Source organism: Cnephaeus nilssonii (genome assembly GCF_951640355.1).
Source record: "Cnephaeus nilssonii genome assembly, chromosome: 10".
Classification (NCBI taxonomy): Eukaryota; Metazoa; Chordata; class Mammalia; order Chiroptera; family Vespertilionidae; genus Cnephaeus; species Cnephaeus nilssonii.
Genome location: NC_137081.1, coordinates 13,176,230 through 13,197,411, shown reverse-complemented (window position 1 = coordinate 13,197,411; position 21,182 = coordinate 13,176,230). Strand labels below are relative to the sequence as shown.

At 41.3% G+C, this 21,182-nt stretch overlaps 1 protein-coding gene across 5 annotated transcripts in view; it reads left to right on the top strand.

The window, feature by feature from the left end:
* Positions 1 to 21,182, top strand: part of CMKLR2 (chemerin chemokine-like receptor 2) — a 50,615-nt gene that overhangs the window by 6,284 nt on the left and 23,149 nt on the right. The window contains exons 1-2 of one of the 5 annotated variants that reach the window (XM_079782243.1): positions 707 to 898; positions 14,791 to 14,882. The exons of 1 other annotated variant lie outside the window; for it this stretch is intronic. The gene's annotated coding sequence lies outside the window, so the exon portion shown is untranslated. Of the gene's footprint in view, positions 1 to 706; positions 899 to 926; positions 1,383 to 14,790; positions 14,883 to 21,182 lie in introns of those variants that run through there. 3 more of the 5 variants (XM_079782244.1, XM_079782242.1, XM_079782246.1) reach the window with 3 other exon arrangements.

Genomic DNA, 21,182 nt, shown 5'->3' with positions numbered 1-21,182 from the left:
AAGCTGATGTTAGACCTTCCCCAAATAATCACGTTAGCCTTGCAGAGGGAAGCTAACCACATCAAGCCCTGCTCACCTTCACCCCCCGCCACCCTCCCACCCCCCAAAGCTCGCCCTGCGAATTTCTGAATTATGAGTCCTGTTTCAGATACACAGACGAGCCCATATCTGCCAGGCCCACGAGGGAGATGAGAGATAAAAAATCCAACCTTTAATTTCCTCAGAGCCTGGCAAGCTGTCTCTCAACCTGCCTCAGTAAAAAAAAAAAAAAAAAATTCACACACACACACAACTAAAATGCTCGCCTAACTGACAATGTGATTCCAATTCTCTTCCCTCTCAGAAACACACTGAAACCCAGGGCATTTGAAGAGCTCTCCTTTGACATTTCTAAGGTTCTTTTCATTCCATTGTTGAAATGAGATTTAATTTGACTTTTCCTAGGCTCAAGCCCACCCAAACAAAGGAGGCAGGGGTGCCTCCCCCACCCCTCGTTCCTCAGCCTGCGGCACTGCAGCCAATAGCGATGATTCCATTCAAAAAAACAAATCTCAGTTACACACACACACACACACACACACACACACACACACACACACACACACAGGCTGAGCAAAAGAATTAATTGGGGCAGTATGCTCATTGCCCACTTTCCTCCAGGAAAGCAGGGTGAATTTTTATGGAGGGTGGAGGAGGAAGGGAAGAACCACATTCAGAGGAAACCCAGCATCATTCTCCTCTACAGTGTCATTCCAAAAAGCCAGATAAAAGCCAAATGAGGAAGCAGGGAAAGAGTACACAACGTAGCAGTTCTGAAAACCACCCTGCGTTTCAGTCTGCAGCAGGGAGGTCACACCCAGGCATCACAATAGCTCCTCTGCTTTCAGAAAATTAACTGGTAAGTGCTTCTTGTTTGTTTTTCAAGGGATGCATTTGCAGCTGGCCAGATGAGGATTCCTGCAGACAATTTATGTCTAAAACAGTATTTGGATTAACTACCAGCTGGCAATAAAAAAAGAAAGAAGGAGAGAAAAGAAAAGAAAAAAAGTAAAGACAAAGGGACTCCTGATAGTTTATGAAACACTTTAGGTGAGGGTTCAGATTCTTGGTCCTGATAAAAGTGTTGAGGGAAGATCATAACAGGCTTTGCTACAGCTGCTGATTAGATCTAAACTCCTAAAAGAGAGAGAACATAAGGGCACAAAGAACTTGCTGTAATTTCCTCAGCTTTTACCTAGGAAATGGTTCATAAATGTGGATTTTAAGTAGTTGTGACTCAGAAATAATCAAGCATCATTTCTGGAAAGCCCACTGTAGAGAAATCTAATAGGAGAAAATGGTGCTCTGAGATGAAAATTGATTTTCCCTCCTTAGATCACAAGGTAAGAAAAAGTTCTAAATTGAGTTGTAATGTAGTTTGGCTGTGTGTGTGTGTGTGTTTCCCCCTCTCTTTTCAAAGATGAATAAGCTTGTGGTTCTTCACAACAAACTTTCCTTTGTTGTTGCTACTTGAAATCTCCTAATCGATTGCCTGTTCGAATGGCTGGTACCTGGGCCCTCTTAATGGAGGACTAATGGCTAAATGCAGAGAAGTAGCTGGGGGGAAAGGTTCGGCTAACTCGATTGTTCCTATGGTGGTCAGATAACTGCGAGCAGCAATTGCTTTCTGTCTAATGGTTTATCATTTTCTTCAAATGAAAGCTAATGAAAACCAAATGAAGGGTTGATAATGGAACTTTCATCAGCAATAACTCTTAAATTGGCCCTTTTCACTTAAAGCAAACCCATTCACCCAATATTCCACAAACTTGTTGCTAAATTAATCCACTATTATTATTTTTTATTTGTTTTGTGGGGAAAAAGGCCAAGGGACCTTTCTCTGGGTTTCAAATTACCTCATCATGTTTGCACATCTTCCAGACACAAAATGGTTTTTGTTTTTTTCGTGGCCTTTCTTTATGATTTTACCTGAGATGTATTTAGTTTATAAAAGAAGGTCCTACATTTCCTTTGTTACTTTACCGCTAATTGCCATCTTCCTGAGATAGATACTTAACCCAACATTCCCTTTTCAAAGGCCACAGCACTGGGAGCTAACTTACAGAATAATGTTAAAAGGAGGAAAGCTTTATGTTCAAAGATTTTTTTCCCAAGTTGTTTATAACTTTAAATAATTAGAAGCAACCTAAATATCCAACAGTAGAAGGCTAGTTAAGGAACTTTTTATGTATAATCTCAATGAAGTATGTTGCAATCATTAGGAAATCATAATTTGAAGGGTTAAGTGGCATTGTGGGTGGGTGCTTATAACTAGAGGCCCAGTGCACAAAATTCGTGCAGAGGGGGCTCCCCTCAGCCCAGCCTGCCCCCTCTCATAGTCTGGGAACCCTCAGGGGATGTCCTACTGATGGCTTAGGCTCGCTTAGCCGCAGTCTGGCCTCCCTCTGCGGGAGGCAACTGGCTGATCAGGCGAAGGCGCCTCCTCCATCACCCTACTGCTGCTGCCACTGCTGGCCGCCGCAGCCACCAAGGTGTTTTCATCAACACGGGCTCCAGTCCCTTCACCACGAAAAAATGACAACTTTCTTTAGGCATTTTCAAGATGTCTCTTTCATAGGCTATGACATTTCTTTCTTTCTTTTTTTTTTTTATTTAATCCTCACCTGAGGATATTTTTCCATTGATTTTTAGAGAGCATGGAAGAGAGAGGGAAAGACAGAGAGAAACATCAGAAAGAGGGACACTTCTATTGGTTGCCTCCTGCATGAGCCCTGACCTGGGCCCTGGCCAGGGAGAAGCCTGCAACCTAGGTACATGCCCTTGATCAGAATCGAACCCAAACCCTGCGGTCAGCAGGCCGAGGCTCTATCCACTGAGCCAAACCAGCTAGGGCAGGATATGACATTTCTTAGCCCCTCCAGCAGCGGACCTTTGTTTTTTCCTCCAGGAGTGAGGTGGAAAAACCCTAGGTAACCTTCTTGGATTCTTCTTACCCAAGTTACCAAGAACACTGCGAGTGGCGTACCGGGAGCTTAGCCAATGAGCGGTCAGAAAAGGTGTTTCTTTTGCAGTTCACGCGCAGAGGTGGGACTGCTGGCGCACTGTCTCCCAGCAGGGGCAGGCCCCCCTGTGTGTTGTGTCTCTGCTCTGGGCCCACCCCCAGCCCCAGCTGCGCCGTGGCCGCTGGGGCTGGGGGCAGCACACAGTCCCCTCCTGTCCATCTGCACGTGCAGCTTCCTCCTGAGCCTGTTACAGTGTCCTGGATAATTTGCATATTACATATATATATAGATAGATATAGATATATAGATATATAGATAGATAGATATAGATATATAGATAGATAGATGTTAATGATGATTGTAATGATGTAAAAAGTAAACACAGTTGAAACAATTGTAGGAAATAGGCACAATTGAAAATAGTTGTGTTGAACTGATGTTGTGTCAGGAAGGAAAACTTTTCCTCTGTCCTCTTAGGTGCAGTTCCTGAGGTCCTGTGAATTAAACTGACAAAAGATAGATTTATAAGAGAAATCACAAATTCAATCACATAGTTTTATTTATTGTATTTATTTTATTTTTTATTGTCTAAAGTTTTACATAAGTTTACATTTTCCCCAATTGACCCCCCCCACACACACACACACCCAGCCATTCCCACCCCAGGCAAGCCCCCACAGCCCCAGTGTTTGTGTCCATTGGTTGTGCTAATATACATGCTTACAAGTCATTTGGTTGCTCTCTAACCGCGCCTCCCCCCGCCCCCCCGCCCCATTGCCATTTGTCTCTGGATCTATTCTTGTTCATCAAATTATGTTGATCATTATATTCCACATACGAGTGAGATCATGTGATATTTATCTTTCTCCGACTGGCTTATTTCGCTTAGCATAATGCTCTCCAGTTCCATCCATGCTGTTGCAAATGGTAAAAGTTCTTTCTTTTTTTATAGCAGCATAGTATTCCATTGTGTAGATGTACCAAAGTTTTCTAATCCACTCATCTGCTGATGGGCACTTAGGCTGTTTCCAAATCTTAGCTATGGTAATTCGTGCTGCTATGAACATAGAGGTGCATAGTTTTATTAATGTACATAGATGAGTTCACAGAAAAATGTGACTAAAGGAAGGGTTAGAATTCGGGGCTTATAAACCATCTTAATAGCAGAAAAGAAAGGGGGGAAAGGCACTTACAGGAATACAAGTGATTTCTTAAAAAGAAAAGGGGATGGGAGAAAGAGTATTTATGGGGAAACAAAACTCCAGAGCTCTGACTTTTTAATAAAAGTTAAATGAATCCTTAGAATAGGTGGGCAAGTTTTGTGACATGTCTGTTTAGGTGAGGTATGTCTTATCTCTGATGATCAGAGCCAGTCTTCCCTAGTTACTCCCGGGGAAGAGATTTATGACAGTTGAGTTCCTCTGGGACCTCAAATGCTTTCTGCTCAAAATAATTTTTATGCCACAGTGGTATATGCTGGACCCCTTCAGGTGATATATCCTTTCTTTTCCCCCCAAACTTTCTCTAATAGTCCATTACTTTTATAAATTAGAAACTTTATAATATTAAAAATTTCTATCTATTATTTTTCTTCAGGTCTCAATTTTCATATATACCATATAAAGTTAAATCTTTCAATCTGGTCTGGACTCCATTTCTAATTCACCTGGTTTCTTTGGTGATGTTAACTTTAGTAAAGGTTTACACCTCAAATAAAACTTTTAATGAAATTAATAAAAGCCAAGACAACAATAAAAGCTGATAGTACAAAAAATTTAAAGGTTAAAAATAAAAGACTAGTTAAATGAAGATTACTAACATAACATTCTTTGATATTGGACAGTTGCCAACTATGTCTCAAATCTATGGTTGCACAATATTTTAGAGTTGCTGTTTTGATTTTATCTGTCTCCAGAGCTCTGATTCAACTCTGCCTCGAACTTGTTTCATGCCTTAAAAAGGAACAAATTCTCGGGACCTCAGTTTCCTTTCCTCTAAAAGAAACCCGATAGGTTGGATTTCTTCCAGCTTTTCATTCCCCCTACCATCTTTTTAATCACTGCTTATTAAGTCAATGCTCAATGTGAAATGTGTAATGGGTACTTAGCAAATATAGTGGGTACCTAATAAATGTTTAGTGAGACACACTTTTATTCAGACTTTATTTTTTTATATTCAATTATCATAGTATGCTCTGCTTATGCCACTGCTACTCAAATAAGATGGGGGGGGGGGTGGGAATCTCTTCATTGTTAAAGAAAATGGTGTCAGTAGGAACAAACTGCACATGATTCGGGCACCACATTTTACTGGAAGTTATGCAGTCTTCCTTTCAGGCAAGAGAATATTATTGGTCAATGATTGATTTGAGGGTGGAAGGGCAGGGGTTAAAGGAGGCCTGGCTTTGCCTGTGGGTTTCTTGTTGTGTGAAGCAAACTGACCCAGGGGGGAGCCAACATCCAGCCTTGGTCACAGTGGCCCCTTGTTCAGCAAACACAATCAACTGGCCCATGTAAAGCTGCATGTGTGAAACCCTGCATTGGTCCAGCCGTTTTCTGCAGGACGAATGCACCTAAAGACCTGGTTTGTGAAACAGGGATTCCTGAAATCAGATAAATAAGGCATCTTAGAGCTTCTGTATGGTTGACATTCCACTTTGTTCTGTTTTACAAATCTCAGTGTTCACCTCCACGTTTAAGCAAAGGAAGAGGGCCGTTGGGCTATGTGGTTCCTTGTTTGGAAGTCTGTTCTTTTCCGTTTTTGGAGGGAAGAGAGGTTGTTTCTCATTAACTAAGAGAAGCCATCTTCATGTGTCACATTCAGTCAAGCAAATATTGACTGAACCCTCAGCCAGTGTGGTGGGAGGAGACGTGAGGGTTTTAACGGGAGATTCTTGTCCTAAGTGAGCTTAGAGTTGTGCTGTGTGGAGGACATACTTAAGCTATTACACTAAAAAGATTTAAAAACGTGCAGTTCCTACAGAATATGGAGTTCAGAAAAGGGAGGACAGAAGTGCGCAAGTTAACAGTTCCTGGAGGAGTTGAGACAGTGAGAGAGGTGGGCGTTGGTGTCCCATCATAAGTCCAGTGAGGTGAAAAGATCTGGACTTGACTGAGCAACGGATAGGGTGTACCCAGGAGAAGTCCTTCTTGGCCTGAGGAGCCCAGAACAGCCTTTGACCTCTGATAGGAGAGGGGGTGTAAGGACAGCATGCAAGTGCAAATGTAAAGCATTGCTTCCACTGAAACATCGGGGCACAAACAGCCCTGTATTTGGGGTCTCCCATAACAAAGAAAATCATAACAAGAGAATTCTCCAGCCCACTATCCTCACTTCATCCCAAAGTTCTGCCCACCGTCAAGGCAAGTAGCCAGTGCTCTGGCATACACCATATGGCAGGTGTCCTCAAACTGCGGCCTGCGGGCCACATGCGGGTGTTTTTGCCATTTTGTTTTTTTACTTCAAAATAAGATATGTGCAGTGTGCATAGGAATTTGTTCATAGTTGTTGTTTTTTAAACTATAGTCCGGCCCTCCAACGGTCTGAGGGACAGTGAACTGGCCCCCTGTTGAAAAAGTTTGAGGACCCCTGCCGTATGGTCTTGGTGCCCAAGAGGAGCAAACGTATAATTCACCTTCTGGAGGCTCCAGAAATACTTTTTACTGAACATTTTTTTTTTTTAATATGGGGGGTTCGGGGGAAGGGAGGGCTTCATAGAGAAGGACTTTGAAAGGAGGTGTATGCAACTTGGCAGCCTGAAAAAGAGAATCCAAGCCCAGGCTAATAAATATGTGTGGGGCTGAATTGTCACAGGACCAAATTATCCTCACTGTGATAAATACATGAAGAATAATTTGTATATAAAGCCAGGCCATTGGCCCTAGAAGAAAGTTCTTATAGATAGGACGTCTTTAATTCTCACAAGAAAGTTTTCTTTGGTGGTTTATAATGACATACCTCTACTTGAGTAGGAAAAACCTGGTAGTGGAACATCCTGACTAATTATACCACTAAGAGTTGACATAAAATTTTTTTCACTAGCTTGTACCATATAAAATGAATGTTATTTGACCTGCACCATTTTTGACCTGATAGAATGGTGATTTCTTATGCTTTAACATAAAACATAGATTACCAATTTAATAAAAGTAGTGAGATATGTTCACACATAATTGTTTTATTACATAAATATTTGTTTGATGTGTGTATTTTGTTTGTACACATGGTATAGTTAACTCTATTTACCATTAAACTATAGTAAGCATATAGTTTTGATATGGAGAAAGCACTTCCTCCTTCATGCACTACAATTTCATTGAGCATCTATTGCATTTCCTGTACTCTGCTCAGGAGTTGAGATATGAGGGTGAGTAAAACAGTCCCTGCCTTTGAGGCTCTCACAGTTTAGCGAGGGAGATAAACACATTAACAGAGAGGTTGTGAACAAAGGTTAAGAAAGAAGTGTCTGAAGTCAGACAGGCCCAGAAGCCATGTCTGGACTTTACCACTTTTACTAATTGCCCAACCGCTCTTACCCTCATAGAAATAGAAGAGTAAATAATAGTACCTCACAGGATTGTTTTGAGAATTAGCTGTGAAAAATGCATGTAAAGTTGCTTAGGCACTTAACAAGTCCTCAGGAAATGTTAGGTGTTACCATAATGTGTTAAATGATATTATGTAATTAGGTGTGCTTGGTATTTGCTTCCTTTTTAACGTAGATAGGTGAACTGGTTTTAATTATAAGCAATACATGATTAGACAACCATATGGTTCACAGGAAACTAGCTTGCCCTTAATAACAATTTGAAGAAAATTCTCCATCATCTTCCCTGTCAATCAAAAATCCTGGTCTAATGAAGTGGCTGAACAAATTTAACACCTCTCAGGAGTGAGACTAGCTTTCCTAGGTAATCAGCATTCTTTTAACACCTTTCATAAAAAGAGGTTCTGAACACAGGAATGAATGGAGTTGATGATAATTAAGAACTTCTCAAACTCACCTTTGCCTTCTCAGACAAAATGAAATACTGGTTATTGTTGAGATGCCATCAGCATGAATGTCTTTTATCAAAACCCACTGAACTGTCTTTCCACCAGTCAGTGGATATTATTGAGGTCTGCTCTTTGCCAGAAACTGTGGTAGGCTCTGGAGTACAGAAGTAAGCTAAACTGCAGCTTGGTGGTGTTACAGGATATTAGAGGGGCTGATCTTCCCTGGTTGCCTGTGGAAGTGGGGTTATTGGGGTACCGCTGGATAAGCATTTCTGGAGGCCCCTAGAGGAGGATGAGATATGGTAGAAAGCTTTATTTCGTGGAATTATGCCCCTTGGTTTCCAAGTCCCATTTCCCTTAATCCAGTCATAGAAGAAGTGTAGCTGGGGCCTCAGGAGAGCTAATATCAGAGCTAGTATCCAGAGTCTCCTTTCCATGTTGAAGCCGGGTCCAGTCCAGCACCAGGCTAGCTTAGCTTGTGTTTCCCATCTGTAGTCCATTAGTCCATGACATGTGGGGTCCACGTGGCCATGGGCCATAGGGGTGAATGCAAAGAAGCAGGAGCAAAAGGGCCCCACAAGCCAAGAGTAAAATGCAACAAGAGCGACAAGAGCCCAACTTCTTTGTTTAGGGGATTATGTATTCCCAAATGTTTGAGCACTTGCAGTGGCTACACCCATTCTGGCCAACCATTCCTAACCCCAGGTGTGATTTGCAAGCAATGCCTTTCCTATGTCACCCCAACTTTACTGGGCACGTGTCTATCTTCCCTTTATTGGACCCCTTCTCCCCCATCCTCCCATGATTTGCTGAAAATGGGCCAGTATCCCCTGGTGGAGCTGCCCAAATGACATGCCTATCATGTCTGGCCTTCCTGTTGCTCCTTTCCTTTTATTAATAACCAGAGGCCCGGTGCACAAAATTTGTGCAGCGGGGGGTGTGTGGGGGGGGTTGTCCCTCAGCCCGGCCTGCACCCTCTCCAATCTGGGACCCCTCAAGGGATGTCCGACTGCCGGTTTAGGCCCACAGGGATTGGGCCTAAACCAGCAGTCAGACATCCTTCTCACAGTCCGGGACCACTGGCTCCTAACCGCTCACCTGCCTTCCTGCCTGATTGCCCCTAATCGCTTCTGCCTGCCAGCCTGATTGCCCCCTAACTGCTCCCCTGCCAGCCTGATGGCCCCCAACTGCCCTCCCATGCCGGCCTGATCGCCCACAACTGCCCTCCCCTGCAGTGACCCACCTCCTCCGCCGAGACCCACCACCTCCACCGGGACCCGCCTCCTCTGCACCATGCAGAGCTGTGGGACCCCCAGGCCTCACCGTGCAGAGCAGCTGCTGGGCCCCACCTCTGCTGTGCACACAACCATCTTGTGACGGTCATCTTGTGACTGCCATCTTGTGACGATGTGAGGGCCTGAAGCCACCTAGGCTATTATCTATCTATCTATCTATCTATCTATCTATCTATCTATCTATAAAAGCCTAATATGCAAATTATCCCCTCAGGAGTTCGACCGGGAGACGGAGTTCAATCACTTGCTATAATGTGCGTTGACTACCAGGGGGCAGTGTGGAATGAAGGAAGGCCCTGGCCGGCAGCTGGCAGCCAGGGAAGGGAGGCCCCGGCCAGCAACTGGAAGGCCCCATCAGCCCTGATTGCCGGCCAGGCCTCGGGACCCATGCACGAATTTCTAGTTAGTATAGACGAGCTTATTACACTGGGATCAGTGGGAGAGAGACATTCATCTAATAAGCATTTAAGTATATAACTAAAAATTGTAAGTGAAGAGTGAAGAGTAGGGATCCAGATTTAAAATGTGGGATAGGCTTGAGGAGGTTAGGAAAGTAACATGTGAAAACACAGCTTACCCTTTAAAATGGTTGGTGATTTTCTCCTTAATTCCAAAACCACTAACAAATTCAGAAAATTAAAGCTTAGTCAAATCAGTTGTTTGGTTACCTTATGAAAAGTACTAAGTTGATATAAATTATGCATTATGTTGGCCAGGTGCAAATATAATATTAAACAAGACTCTTCTGCTTGATTGTCATTCTCCCTCCTACAAGCTTTCATTTCATTAACTCTATTCAAAATAAAACCAGTCGCCTCTGGAATGATTTTACATAATCAACACACAAAACATATACTTAATTACCGTTCTTTGCATGCTCTGACCAAGAAGATGGGGGAAATGTAGTAAAATGGCTAAGCTCTTCCTTTCCTTGTCAGGGAGGGATGCCTAGCTCTGGAACAATATTTCACGTATAAATATGGCATTTCTCTATTGTTTGCCTTTTGTTGTGAGAGACTGCATGGGGAAGGGGAATGTCAGCACACACATGAAATTGCTTGTCTGGTAGAGAGGTTATAATGCACCACTCTATGAAAGTGGTATTTTCCAATTTTCTCAGAAATGGATTACATCTCCCAGAATACAGAGAGGGGGGGAAACGATTGTAGACAGTATTTCTCCATTTTAATTTTACATTGGAATATTTACAGAAACATTAGTCATTTGTTTCAACCTTAAATAAACAGAAGCTTGGTTTAAAACAAATCAGCTCTCTTTTCTAGCCATGGCAAATGGAACCTGCTTGAAAGCTCTGGCTGCCATTCAGTGATTTCTTTAAAAAATGACCATTTCCCCCTTTTTATGTTTTTCTCAAGCCATCGGTAAATAATTTATTTATCAAATTTAAGAGAATGCCCCAACAGAAAAATTTTTTTTGGAAGAGCTGGTTTTTTTCTTGCTAAGGCAAACAATTGATGTGTTCTCTGGCTAGCTGGTTAGCTGACAGGGAGAGTACAGCAAGGAGCCCAGGCACGTTGTACTGATCTTCCTCACAAGAAATGAACTCATTGACACAAATCATTTGATACAAAAACAAATAAACTCCTTTAGTAGAACATTATCACAGGATCAGAATGTCCTACGTTTGGATAGGAAGCAATGAGCGCAGTGCAGCTTTACCGTAACCGCAGGAAACCACTAGTTTGCTGCTCACTGTGGTGTCTTTTCAGCCAATGTTTTCTCTTAGGATGAAACATAAATCCAAAATACTGTCTGAAGTAATCACAAATAATATCATCCAACGAGCTCTCTGCCTAGAGCCATTGGTCATTAAATTAGCTAGAAACCCAAGAATTTGCTACCTTTCAACAGTCGTATGTTAGTTATGTGAATTATTTCGTAATCCATCCTAACAAAAAGACTGATAAAGTGATACAACAGCATCTCACCCTTCTTCAGGCCTTCGTCTGAGCCAGGCACTGTCAATGGTTTGCTGATGGGTTTTCTCCCCAGATCCTAGATGAAAAAACTAAATCGATTATAATAATAATTTTTAAAAAATGATGTAATACCTGTGACTACTGCCTTTGATTTATTGAAAATCTCCTCTCCTTCTAAATTCTCTGCTGGAGCTCCTGTAGCAAAAGGCAGATTAACAGATTTAATTTTTATTTATTTATATTAACTACAAGCAATGAAATACATGTAAGTTACATAATACAAATATAATTATGTATAAAGTTTATATTAATTTTTATTTAAAAGGCAGAAAAGCACACACAATTAATATTAGTGGCAAATGACGTGGGCGCCTTCCAAAAGAGGGCTTTAGAATGAAGACCTGAAGAAACAGTTAAAGGTGAGTGTTTGCATGAGTGTTTGTTGGAAAGTGGAGAGTCATGGGAAAATGTGGTGGGACAGAAGGGTTCTGAGCTGAGGGTAGCATGCGGGGGAAATGCAGCAAGGCCTGTTTTTTCAGATTCCTGGTCCCTCGGCTTCTGAGATGAGGACACTCCTTTCCTCTGGCTATGGGAGAGGCACCTCTCAGATGCGGGTTTTATGACCTGCTTCTGGGAAATCCAAAAGATTTCCTCTCTAGACCCACTGTTTCTCAGATTCCTTCTGCGTCAAGTCCTTAACAGGCCAAAGGTGCCTTATTTTGGGCACCTGAAACCTGGTAGTATCTCTGTTGGATGGAGGGGAAAGCTGTGAACCTACAAGTAAGAAAATGGGAAATAGAAGAACACTACAAATGGAAATAAAACAGGAAATAGGAGACAGAGATGGAAATTGCCGTGGTAACAGATGACTGCATCAAGCCTGGAGCTTCACTTAATTGCCTCGTTTCATCGTCACAGCTGCCCAATAAAGTAGAGAGTATTATCCCTATTTTACAGATGGAGAAATTGACGCTTGGAGCTTTTAACTCAGTTCCCGAGGCCACACAGGTGAAAAAAGTGGCACTGCAATTAGAAAGCAAGGTCTGTCTGACTCCAGGGCTCTAGGTCTTAACTGCTATAAAATACTGCCCGGAAATGCTTGTGATCGTTCACATCCAAACACTTTGGCGAGAAGGGACTGGTGGGAAAGAGGGAGGTCGAACAACTGCAGAGACCAGGCGGCAGAAGAGAAAGAAGACGGACTGCATATGGCTATGTCGAAGTAAGCCTCCAGTCTTCATAAACACCCTGGAAATATTTAGATATCCCAAGGGAGAGATGAGGCAAGGACGGTCACAGATTAGATAGAACTGCAACTTCTTTGGGGCTGCTGTGAATTCTCTTTATCCCACGGTGCTGAGGCAGATAGCATCCTCAGGCCAAGGAAGGCATTCTGTGTTCTCAAATTGCACTCAGGCAAAGCACCACATCTAACCAATTATTTTGTTGTTTGGGGCTGGCTAGAACATTGGTTTAGCTCCCTTCCTCTGTTTGAGAAGCTGCAGCAGGGATTAAAGTGGCCTCAGTCTAACTGCAGAGAGAGAGAGAGAGAGAGAGAGAGAGAGAGAAGGAAAGCTGAATATATTTGAGTACTGTGTTAAATATTGTAACTATGCAAAACAACTGCATTAATCTTGCTTATTGGTCCTTAGTTTTTTCCCTATTGACAAAAGATAATTTTAAACAGGTAAATCACGACTCATACAAATATGAAATTAATATGTTCCAAAGGTTTTAATGAACTCATTCGTAAATGAGAGAAGCAGTAAAAAAATATTACACGGATTAAAAGGAGAATTCAAAGTCTCACAGGTATGTAGGCCATCAGGAATGCTGAAGTGAATTTATTAACAGTTGCAAAACTGGCCGATACTCACAGGGCAATAATGAATTGTGTTCTACTAGATACAATTCATTTGTATTTCTGCGGACAAAGATCATTTGCAGAAATATAAGTTGTCTACAACGTAGACAACTGTAAAATACCTCAGAGACAATGACCGGCAGAGAGCGCCTGCAAAGACACACCAGCTGGGGCACCCAGGGGTCTTTTTGCACGTCGTGAAGTCCTTTCCGGCGTTTACTGACAGACCCTAAAAAGTACTGGGAAAATAGTTATCTTTCTGCATATGTGATTCAGTATAAAAAAAATACTAAACCGAAACTCACAAATTTCATAATGAAAGTAAAAATAGCTTCTTTCCAGAATTGCTTACTGCACATTTTTAGATGAATCCATGGAAGTTCATGTTTAATGGCTTCTGCTTTCCTGTGCTACCTTAGTCTGCTTTTGGAATAACACTACTCCCCACCCGTCAGCTTAGCTATTGGCCACACTGGTGACATCTGCAGTAAAGTTCTCTTATAGGCCAACCCTTAGTACAGGCCAACAGCTGAGTATTAATGAAATAATTCTAAGAAGAAAATGGAGAAGCATTATATAGTACTCTCACTATAAATGGGGAAAATATCTGAAATAAAACCCAACCATTAATCATATTTCTCAGAGCACCTGCATATCATAAATCATGTCTTACAGTGGAAGACCACGGTACTGATTTTAGTTCTAATGTTTCACTACAGTGTGTCAAGAGGTTGGGCAATGAGGTCCTTTTTAAGCGTTTAAGATGCCATCTTGAAAACACTTCAGATGTTTGCTGGGTGTGTTAGTTAAAAATATAATTTTTTATTCTTCCATGCAAAATAACCAATTATAAATCTAAACAAATTATTTTAAATCAAAGTTGCCTAGGGAGCAAGCAGCTCTCTAGATTTGAAAATGAGGCGAGCCCTAGCCGGTTTGGCTCAGTGGGTAGAGCTTCAGCTGGCAGACTGAAGGGTCCCGGGTTCGATTCCGGTCAAGGGCACATGTCCGGGTTGCGGGCTCAATCCCCAGTGTGGGGCGTGCAGGAGGCAGCTGATCAATGATTCTCTCTCATCATTGGTGTTTCTATCTCTCTTTCCCTCCCTGTATGAAATCAATAAAAATGTATTTTAAAGAAAGAAAATGAGGCGAAGGCCAGACAAAGAGGATAAACATGAAAAATTGAAGGCCTCAGGCCCTGGCCGGTTTTGCTCAGTGGATAGAGCATCGGCCTGAAGGGTCCCAGGTTTGATGCCCGTCTAGGGCACATGCTCAGATTGCAGGCTCGGTCCCACTGGGGCGGTGAGGAAGAGGGCGTGCAGGAGCCAGCTCTCTCATCATTGATGTTTCTATCTCTCTCCCTCTTCCTTCCTCTCTGAAATCAATAAAAATATATTCTAAAAAAAAAAAAATGAAGGCCTCTTGGTTATGCTTTGTTCAGCTTTCTCTGATTCTGAGCTGGAAGTGGAAGTAATGAGTGTGAAAAGGTAGAATGTAAAGGATGGCCTGAAGTGACAGCAGTGTGTCTTAGGATGACACCCGCCATTAGGACTGAGACTTACCAGCCACCCGCACCATCGGCAAGCCCCCAGTGTTTGCCAGGAGGTCGTGATCCCGGGAAGGCTGCTGTTTGGTGGTTAACACACACACCCATTAGGTCAACACTAATGCAGCGTATTTCCACATCTATGTAGGTTCCTCCCGGTTCTTGCTCCAGTTCTGATTTCTGCATCCTGACTCCTGCCTCATCGTCTCCTGCAGCTGGACTCATTTCCAGGCTCCTTGCGTGAGTACGGCCACTTGGCTAATAAATAGGCGACGCTTTCTGGCTCATGGCTTCCTATAGCCTTATGGTCTCTTTTCTCCAAGTGTGGTAGAGCCCGGGTTCTCCTGGTTTCAAGTTAGCTTGGTCCTGTGTGTGGTGAGACCTCCCCTCCCAGCCCCTCAGCTGCAGCTGCTCCTCGTTCCTCAAGGTCACTCTATACCTAAGTGCCCTGAAGGGCTTGCATTCAAAAAGCTCTCTGCCGCTCCCTCCTGGAGCCCAGCAGTGCATTCTACAACCACTTCCTGGCTCAGGTCCATCCAAGTGAACAACTTGACGGCTAAGATAATTCTAGAATTCATATTCTCCCAGCTTGCAGTCAGAAAGAGAAAGCAAGCAAAAAGTCAAATTTAATTTTGGTCATTAATGGTAGGAGTTGAGGTTTAGTAGGTAAAAAATTATTAACTTATACCCAAATCATATTTATTTCAGCTCTTTCTCACGTGTTCTTTATTTCATTTCCTCACTTGTTGTTTTAATAGATGTTTACTGAGCACATTCCATGTTCTAGGAATTGTTCTAGCAACTAAGGATACAGCAGAAAAATAAAAAGAAAGTTTTGGCACTAAGAGTTTACACTGTACATCTAATTGGGTTTCTTATAATGAGGAAGTAAATAATTAATGATTTAAAGCGGGCTACTTTATAGAGGGGGAAACTTTAAGAGTCTAATTGATATGCTAATCTATGTTCTCTCAGTTAATCACAGACAGAGTAACCTTTAAACATGGGACAGCAACTTGAAATAAAGACATAGTGCTCCAGAGGGTATAGTCTTGCATAACAAACATCCTGGCCCCTATTCCCCACCCACCAACTTTTCTTATGAACAAATTCAAACATTCATAGACATCGAAAGAATAGTGCAGAGAACAACCATGTCCCTATCATCTAGATCAGTTGTTAACATTTTGCTATATATGGTTGATATATAATTCTTTATATGTAACATATAAATATATATTTCTTACTTGAAAATAATTTCAAGATGACAGAAAAGTTACAAGTAAAATACAAAGAATTGTCTCATATCCCCTCTACTTAGACTCTCCAATTGTTAAAATTTTGCCCCATTTGCTTTTTTATATTCTCTCTGTATGAAGTTTTTCAGAACCATTTCAGAGGAAGTTGAAAATATCATGCCCCTTTCCCCTATATATTTCAGGGTCTATTTGTTAAAACAAGGACATTCTTTTACATAACCACTGTACACTTACCAATTACAGGAAATTTAAAACTGATTCAATATTTTTTTATCTAAACTACAATCCATATTCCAATTTGTCAACTGATCCAATAATGCTCTTTGGGCATTTAATTTGTCTTCAGTACAGGATGCAGTCCAGCATCATATGTTGCATTTAGTTGTCATGTCTCTTTAGTTTAATCTAGAACATTTCCCCAGCCTTTCTTTGTGACATTGGCGTTTTTTAGGGAAACAAAACTTTAAAAAACAAATTTCTCATTTGAAGGTTATTTGATGTCCATCCGTGTTACAGGTTGAGTTATCCTAGAAGACTCTGGGACAGAGTTTAATGATCAAATATTTATTAGATTGTGCCCTTAGGATCCATACCTATGTGTGAAAGGAAGGTGGGTGGGTGGGGGGGCAACTGGGCAGGGGGAGAAATTGAGCTGCAAGGTAGGACTGACAGCCATAGCCAATTCTAAAGCTAAAATTGACCCATCAGAATTGTCTCCCATTGGGCCAAAATGGCGAGGCCTTTGTACTTCGATTTCAATAATCATTGAAGGGCATGACCTTGGACAAGGGTGGGGTCACTATATGTAATAGCAGCTGTCCCATGAGAGCTGCTAGCTGGAGGCTATTTCTTGAGTGTTCTCCCAGGACTTAGGGCAATAAGTTTTTCCTTGAAGGAGGAAATATATTTCTATTCACTACATTTCATGATAAAAATCAGGTTATACATTCCCAGCTTGGCAACTATGATATGTATATTTTTTCTGAATCTTTTGAAAGCAAGTTGTAGACTCAGCCCTAAAAACTTCAGCATACACTTCCCAAAAAAGAATGTTCTACAAAACAATATCATTAACACACCTAAGAAAATACTTAAAAATTTTTGTTTATTGATTCTTGTATGTGCAACCAGAGATCAGACTCTTAACTGAGCTACCCACCCAGAGCTGAAAAATACATTTTTTTTCTTAGAGAGAGAGAAACATCGATCAGTTGTCTGTTGTCTCCTGTATGCTCCCTGACAGGGATCGAACCTGCAACGTTTTAGTGTAGGGGATGACACTCCAACCAACAGAGCCACCTGGCCAGGGCTGAAAATTATGTTCTTAACAATATCCAACTCATATCAAATTTCCACAATTATTTTCAAAATATCTTTCATAGCTTTTAAAAATTAGTGTCTAATTAGTGGTTACATATTATATTCAGTTTTTGTATCTTTTCTCTTTTAATCTGGAATAACCCCTCTATTTGTTTTTCTGTGACAAAGATTTTCTAAAGAGACCAGGCCTTATGTCCTACTTTTCAGAGTTTTTTTCCCAAATTGGAAAGTTATACAATGATGTCATAAGTACTGAGAAAAATACCATTTGCCTTTTCTTAGATGATGCTAAGTACTTAATGAAGATAAACCAATTTTAAAAGATGTAGGCTATGTTTGCTAGAGTACTAATTGAAGTCCTGCTTTTGTATTCATTATTAATTAAATAGAATCATTAGAGAAGTAAGGATATAAAATTATTTATTAGAGCAATTTAATGCATAAAATTGAGTTAACTCAGTGTGTGTGTGTGTGTGTGTGTGTGTGTGTGTGCGCGTGTATGTGTGTGTAACCAGGTTCTATTTCATCTTCACATCTTCTGACAAAGAATGAAACAAAATTAAAAGCCACTTAGTATTTTGTTTTGTAATTTGCTTGTAAGAACAAGAAATGAAAGAATCACGCTATCTTATCCCATCATATTATATTGTATTACAATCATATTATATTGTTCCTAAAGCTTCCTTAGTCCTTTAAATGTAGCACTCTCATTACAAGCAGCTTTAATCCTCTTAAAATATTGTGACTCATTCATTATAACAAATTAAGAAAGACACAACAATCTTTTTGGATCATTTCCAAATAGGCTTCTTTACTGTCCTTCAATTGAGCTAGTTAAGAGTTTTCTGATGGAAAATAATTATATCTCTGCTGCATATTAGTCAAAATACTTTTGCAATTTGTCAGTGACCACCACCTTGACAACTGGAAAGAATATCTTCTTTCCTTCCTCCTTTCTTCTGTCCCTCCTGGTTCCTTTTTCCTTCTTGTGTGGAAAAAATTTACTGTTAAAACTATATTACAGGACTCATTTTCTACCCAAACTAAGATATACCCCCTAAAAATTAAGTGGGAAGTATTCATGATAAAAGGTTATACAATTTTATATGGGATAAATAGAAAACTGGAGATTTAATGTTATGAGCAGGATAAGATATAATAGAGAAGAGAAAATTTTGCCTATTTTGAGCCAATCTATTTTGATTCAGCACCATTCCTTGAGAGCCCTTTCTCTGTAAATCCCTGTACTGGACGTTTTAATGAGCCACAAATGCAGTTGATTTATTGGCCCATGAATTCATTCATTCATTCATTCATTCATTCATTTTTATAGTCTCTAAAGTTAAAGCAAGTTTTGGAAGGAGAAGGAAGTGGTAGAACAATGTACATTTTCCACAGGAGTTTAACTATTAGCTGGGCTCTATTCCTCTTCTTAAATTTCATAAACCTAATTTTTTTAACCCTTTGCACTCGCTTGCTTTTTTCTCGATTCCTTTATTCTACTTGGGATTTAATTTTTTAAAAACCCCAGATTTTACAAAGCGTGGCAGTAGAATAAAAAACTAGAGTTTCTTTTCATACAAACTTATTTATTTGGATTTTTTTATATTTCAAATTATTGATACATTCAATAACCGTCACACTCGACATCCGAGTGCAAAAGGTTAAAGAACACCATGATACTTGGGCCGAGTGGTTTCCAGATGCACAAAGTATGCCTATTCAAACTCCCTATCGAGGTGACATTAGTGAAAATAGCAAAGTAAGGACCTCAAAAAATTCTTTCCGCCACAAAAGCAACAAGAAACTGGCAAAACAATCAGAATCAGCTTTTTCAGAACTCTGGAAATTACCCACAGGCTAACAACAATCGAGGAGTGTTTATTTAAAAAGTGAGGGAAGGAAGGAAAAAAGGAAGGAAGGAAGGAAGGAAGGAAGGAAGGAAGGAAGGGAGGGAGGGAGGGAGGGAGGGAGGGAGGGAGGGAGGGAGGGAGGGAGGAAGGAAATAAATATATATATATTTCAGAGAGAAAAGGGAGAGAGAAACATCAATGATGAGAGAGAATCACTGATCAGCTGCCTCCTGCATGCCCCACAATGGGGTTCGAGCCTGCAACCCAGGCATGTGCCCTGACCAGGAATCGAACTGTGATCTCCTGGTTCATAGGTTAACAATCAACCACTGAGCCATGCTGGCTGGGCTGCTTTGGGATATTCTTTAAAACTAACAGCCTGCATTCTAGGTGACGACCAGCAGCCTGGCAGCCACGGAAAACAACAGAAAGGAGCTAGAGCTCCATCAAAGCTTCATTTCCGGAGAATTATTAGATGACCTGTCTGGTGGCTCTCTGAAAAACCTCACTTGCAAGCTGTCTATATTTGACCTAACTCAGAGCTTAACCAGTGTGAAAAGCTTTTTAGCCATAAGCATTTGTCAAAAATAATTACAGGCAATTACTTAACTTTGCAGCTGCCTGAGGTGACAGATACCAGTTGGGGCAAGGCATTAAACTAACCAAAAGCTTTAAAAGAAAAATTGGAGGATGAGACATACAGAGGGGCTTTGAAAAGCTCTGGAATCAAGAAGGCCTCATTCATGTGTACAGGGTTGTGCTCATGTCCAGGACTCTGTGCATTGCTAAGACCGGAAAAGGCCCTAACCTCTCATCTCTGGATAACTTATGACTCTGTGCAAGTAGAAAGTGATGGCTAAGGCCGAGTTGAAATTGGGACCCTAACATGCACATGAGCCCTTCACCAAACGCTTGGAGAGTTATTGGTTCTAAGCATTTCAGGAAATTTCCAGGTGCAACATTTTACCTTCTGCACTTTGCATGGTGGTGACAACCAAGGAAAGGCCACATGGGCCATAGGACAGCCAATGGCTTTGATATCTCCCTGGATTCTTGCTCCCACTTCAGTTCAGGCCACTAAGGATTTTACTTCCTTTCTTGCTAGGTCAGGTATACCAGGTCCATTGAAAAAGATGATTTTTACCTCTTTTCCACTGCTGGTGGAGTTTTTAAAGAATATCTAGATAACCATATTGTAAGAAATGTAACTCCACCCAGCTTTTGAGCTATTCCTTTCCTATCTTAGTCTTTAGGAAGGATCTACCTGTACTCTCATTTGATGCCTGAGTATAGTAAGGAGCGGAGTTGTGCAGACTGCAGTGACTGTATAGTTGGGGAATCCCACTTGTCTGTTTCTATTCAGCCTCAGAGCAGGCTTCAACCAGCTTCCACTGTCTTCTTATCCTGGAGGGGACCCAGGAACTCAAGACACTTCCCTCTCCCTCAGAAGCTGACTCTCCTACCCACTTCTCTGGTCACAAATCTCTCCGACTTCCATATTCTTTTTTTTGTTTTTTGATCCTTACCCAAGGATATTTTTTCCATTGATTTTTAGAGAGAGTGGAAGGAGAGGGAGAGACAGAGAGAAACACCGGATGTGAGAGAGACACATCAATTGGTTGCCTGCTGCACAGCCATGACCAGGGCTGGGAGCCTGCAACTGAGGTACATGCCCTTGACCAGCATCGAACCCAGGACCCTTCAGTCCGCAGGTTGATGCTCTAGCCACTTAGCCAAACTGGCTAGGGCCCAACTTCCATATTCTTCGCTCCACAAATATTTATTTTTAGCTTAAGGCCTTTACTATAAATCACTAGGGAAGAGTCAATACTAGAAACATGATTGATATGAGATATATTTACAAGCATTTCATAATTCTGCACATGGTCTCATAATTATGGTCATGATTTCATTCTAAGATGAGTTCCGTCTTCCAATTGTATTCTCTTATGGTGTTAGTTGCTCCATATTTAGATGAAGACCAGAGGGACCCTGTTTTCAAGATGACTGTTCTTCCCAAACCAAAGATGTGACCAGCCTCTTGATGCTATTGAGACATTGTGCCCTTCTGCACTCCAGAGGACATTTTGACACCTCTTAGAATTACC